Source organism: Carex rostrata, chromosome 6 (genome assembly GCF_964058835.1).
Source record: "Carex rostrata chromosome 6, lpCarRost1.2, whole genome shotgun sequence".
In the NCBI taxonomy this organism is placed as follows: domain Eukaryota; kingdom Viridiplantae; phylum Streptophyta; class Magnoliopsida; order Poales; family Cyperaceae; genus Carex; species Carex rostrata.
The window spans coordinates 14,320,377-14,325,376 of NC_135923.1; positions in this window are offsets into that span (position 1 = coordinate 14,320,377).

A 5,000-nucleotide genomic window follows, 5' to 3' on the forward strand; every position below is an offset into this window, starting at 1 on the left:
AAAAGTGACCCGAAAACAGTTAAGCGGGGGAAAACTAAGCGGATGCGGCCACGCGTTGGGGAAAACTAAGCGGATACGGCCAAGAGTCGGTGGAAATAGGCCCGAAAACAGTCCAGCGGCAAGCGGAAGCGGCTAACGTTGGGCAAAAGTGACCCGAAAACAGTTCAGCGGGGCAAATTTTTGAAATTTTTTTTGAAATTTTGAAATTTTTTTGAATTTTTGAAATTTTTGAAGTTTTTTTGGGTTTTTGGACTTTTTTTGAATTTTTGAATTTTTTGAATTTTTTTGAATTTTTTGAATTTTTTTTGAATTTTTGAATTTTTTTTTTTTTTTTGAATTTATTTGATTTTATAAATTTTTTGTGATTTTTTGAGATTTTTTTGAATATTTTACATGGGTGATTTTGACTTGGGGGATTTTCAGGGGGTGGTAACCCTGGGCGTGGCTAGAGCCTCAAAATGCATATTCCCCTATAGGGGGGCAAGGTTTTCAAAAATGGGTGCCCTCTCATGTACACGCGCGTGGGTGTACATGGCTCCGTCGGTGCCAGCGTGGGTGGAAAATGGCCCGAAAACAGCCCAGCGGCAAGCGGAAGCGGCTAACGTTGGGCAAAACTGACCCGAAAGCAGTATAGCTTGGAAAATTAAGCGGATGCAGCCAATTGTTGGCGAAAACTAAGCGGATTCGGCCAAGTGACGGTGAAAAATGGCCCGAAAACAGTCCAGCGGCAAGCGGAAACGGCTAACGTTGGGCAAAAGTGACCCGAAAACAGTTCAGCTGGGGGAAATTAAGCGGAAGCAGCCAAGCGTTGGGCAAAACCAAGCGGATACGGCCAAGAGTCGGTGGAAAATGGCCCGAAAACAGTCCAGCGGCAACCGGAAACGGCTAACGTTGGGACAAAGTGACCCGAAAACAGTTCAGCTGGGGAAAATTAAGCGGATGCAGCCAAGCGTTGGGGAAAACTAAGCGGATCCGGCCCAGAGTCGGTGGAAATTGGCCCGAAAACAGTCCAGCGGCAAGCGGAAGCGGCTAACGTTGGGCAAAAGTGACCCGAAAACAGTTCAGCGGGGGAAAACTAAGCGGATGCGGCCACGCGTTGGGGAAAACTAAGCGGATACGGCCAAGTGTTGGGGAAAAATGGCCCGAAAACAGCCCAGCGGCAAGCGGAAGCGGCTAACGTTGGGGAAAAGTGACCCGAAAACAGTTAAGAAGGGGGAAAACTAAGCGGATGCGGCCAAGTGTCGGTGGAAATTGGCCCGAAAACAGCCCAGCGGCAAGCGGAAGCGGCTAACGTTGGGCAAAAGTGACCCGAAAACAGTTCAGCGGGGGAAAACTAAGCGGATGCGGCCACGCGTTGGGGAAAACTAAGCGGATACGGCCAAGAGTCGGTGGAAATTGGCCCGAAAACAGTCCAGCGGCAAGCGGAAGCGGCTAACGTTGGGCAAAACTGACCCGAAAACAGTTCAGCGGGGCAAATTTTTGAAATTTTTTTTGAAATTTTTTTGAATTTTTGAAATTTTTGAAGTTTTTTTGGGTTTTTGGACTTTTTTTGAATTTTTGAAATTTTTGAATTTTTTTGAATTTTTTTGAATTTTTTGAATTTTTGAAATTTTTTTTTTTTTTTGAATTTTTTTGATTTTATAAATTTTTTGTGATTTTTTGAGATTTTTTTGAATATTTTACATGGGTGATTTTGACTTGGGGGATTTTCTGGGGGTGGTAACCCTGGGCGTGGCTAGAGCCTCCAAATGCATATTCCCCTATAGGGGGGCAAGGTTTTCAAAAATGGGTGCCCCCTCATGTACACGCGCGTGGGTGTACATGGCCCCGTCGGTGCCAGCGTGGGTGGAAAATGGCCCGAAAACAGCCCAGCGGTCAGCGGAAGCGGCTAACGTTGGGCAAAACTGACCCGAAAGCAGTATAGCTTGGAAAATTAAGCGGATGCAGCCAATTGTTGGCGAAAACTAAGCGGATACGGCCAAGTGTCGGTGAAAAATGGCCCGAAAACAGTCCAGCGGCAAGCGGAAACGGCTAACGTTGGGCAAAAGTGACCCGAAAACAGTTCAGCTGGGGGAAATTAAGCGGAAGCAGCCAAGCGTTGGGGAAAACCAAGCGGATACGGCCAAGAGTCGGTGGAAAATGGCCCGAAAACAGTCCAGCGGCAAGCGGAAACGGCTAACGTTGGGACAAAGTGACCCGAAAACAGTTCAGCTGGGGAAAATTAAGCGGATGCAGCCAAGCGTTGGGGAAAACTAAGCGGATCCGGCCCAGAGTCGGTGGAAATTGGCCCGAAAACAGTCCAGCGGCAAGCGGAAGCTGCTAACGTTGGGCAAAAGTGACACGAAAACAGTTCAGCGGGGGAAAACTAAGCGAATGCGGCCACGCGTTGGGGAAAACTAAGCGGATACGGCCAAGTGTTGGGGAAAAATGGCCCGAAAACAGCCCAGCGGCATGCGGAAGCGGCTAACGTTGGGGAAAAGTGACCCGAAAACAGTTAAGCGGGGGAAAACTAAGCGGAAGGGGCCACGCGTTGGGGAAAACTAAGCGGATGCGGCCAAGTGTCGGTGGAAATTGGCCCGAAAACAGCCCAGCGGCAAGCGGAAGCGGCTAACGTTGGGCAAAAGTGACCCGAAAACAGTTCAGCGGGGGAAAACTAAGCGGATGCGGCCACGCGTTGGGGAAAACTAAGCGGATACGGCCAAGAGTCGGTGGAAATTGGCCCGAAAACAGTCCAGCGGCAAGCGGAAGCGGCTAACGTTGGGCAAAACTGACCCGAAAACAGTTCAGCGGGGGAAAACTAAGCGGATGCGGCCACGCGTTGGGGAAAACTAAGCGGATACGGCCAAGAGTCGGTGGAAATTGGCCCGAAAACAGTCCAGCGGCAAGCGGAAGCGGCTAACGTTGGGCAAAAGTGACCCGAAAACAGTTCAGCGGGGGAAAACTAAGCGGATGCGGCCACGCGTTGGGGAAAACTAAGCGGATACGGCCAAGAGTCGGTGGAAATTGGCCCGAAAACAGTCCAGCGGCAAGCGGAAGCGGCTAACGTTGGGCAAAACTGACCCGAAAACAGTTCAGCGGGGGAAAACTAAGCGGATGCGGCCACGCGTTGGGGAAAACTAAGCGGATACGGCCAAGTGTTGGGGAAAAATGGCCCGAAAACAGCCCAGCGGCAAGCGGAAGCGGCTAACGTTGGGCAAAAGTGACCCGAAAACAGTTCAGCGGGGGAAAACTAAGCGGATGCGGCCACGCGTTGGGGAAAACTAAGCGGATACGGCCAAGGGTCGGTGAAAAAGGGCCCGAAAACAGTCCAGCGGCAAGCGGAAGCCGCTAACGTTGGGCAAAAGTGACCCGAAAACAGTCCAGCGGGGGAAAACTAAGCGGATGCGGCCAAGCGTTGGGGAAAACTAAGCGGATACGGCCAAGCGTCGGTGAAAAAGGCCCGAAAACAGTCCAGCGGCAAGCCGAAGCGGCTAACGTTGGGCAAAAATGGCCAAAAGCGGTGGAGCAGGGCGGTCTGAATCTATGCATCCACATAAAATGGGGGGTAAACCTGGGGGATTTCCAGGGGGTGGTAACCCTGGGCGTGGCTGGAGACCCAAAATGCATATTCCCCTATAGGGGGGAAGGATTTTTGGAAGAGGCAGCCCCTCATGTACATGCCAAGCGGGGTGTACATGGCCCCTGTGGGTGCCTCCGTCGGTGTAAAATGGCCCGAAAAACAAGATTATGTTACCCGAAAACACGATTATGTTACCGAAATAACACGGTTGAGCGGGGGCAGTAAGCACGGTTGAGCGGGGGCAAAAAACACGGTTGAGCGGGGGCAAAAAACACGGTGCAGCGGGGACAAAAGACACGATTTTGTTACCGAAAAACACGGCCCGTCGGGGGCAAGGAACACGAATATGTTACCGAAAAACACAGACCACGCGGGTTGAAATCCCCAGCCGTAGAGCCGGCGAAACACGGTGGGGCAGGGCGTCTAAGCGTGGAGGCGCCCGTAAGACCGATGCGGGTTGAAATCCCCAGCCGTAAAGCCGGCGAAAAGCGGTCGGGCAGGGTGACTCCGCGTGGAGTTTCGCCCGTAAGGCCGATGCGGGTAGCCGCGCGGGTTGAAATCCACAGCCGTAAAGCCGGTGAAACACGATTCATTGGGGCGCCTAAGCGTGGAGGCGCCCCGCAGAGACCGAGCGGGTTGAAATCCCCAGCCGTAAAGCCGGCGAAACACGGTTCATTGGGGCGCCTAAGCGTGGAGGCGCCCCGCAGAGACCGAGCGGGTTGAAATCCCCAGCCGTAAAGCCGGCGAAACACGGTTCATTGGGGCGCCTAAGCGTGGAGGCGCCCCGCAGAGACCGAGCGGTTTGAAATCCCCAGCCGTAAAGCCGGCGAAACACGTTCGGGCAGGGCGACTCCGCGTGGAGTTTCGCCCGTAAGACCGATGCGGGTAGCCGCGCGGGTTGAAATCCCCAGCCGTAAAGCCGGCGAAACACGGTTCGTTGGTGCGCCTAAGCGTGGAGGTGCCCCGCAGAGACCGAGCGGGTTGAAATCCCCAGCCGTAAAGCCGGCGAAAAACGTTCGGGCAGGGCGTCTAAGCGTGGAGGCGCCCGTAAGACCGATGCGGGTAGCCGCGCGGGTTGAAATCCCCAGCCGTAAAGCCGGCGAAACACGGTTGAGCGGGGCGCCTAAGCGTGGAGGCGCCCCGCAGTGACCGAGCGGGTTGAAATCCCCAGCCGTAAAGCCGGCGAAACACGGTTGAGCGGGGTGCCTAAGCGTGGAGGCGCCCCGCAGAGACCGATGCGGGTTGAAATCCCCAGCCGTAAAGCCGGCGAAACACGATCGGGCAGGGCGTCTAAGCGTGGAGGCGCCCGTAAGACCGATGCGGGTAGCCGCAAGGGTTGAAATCCCCAGCTGTAAAGCCGGCGAAACACGGTTGAGCGGGGCGCCTAAGCGTGGAGGCGCCCCGCAGAGACTGAGCGGGTTGAAATCCCCAGCCGTAAAGC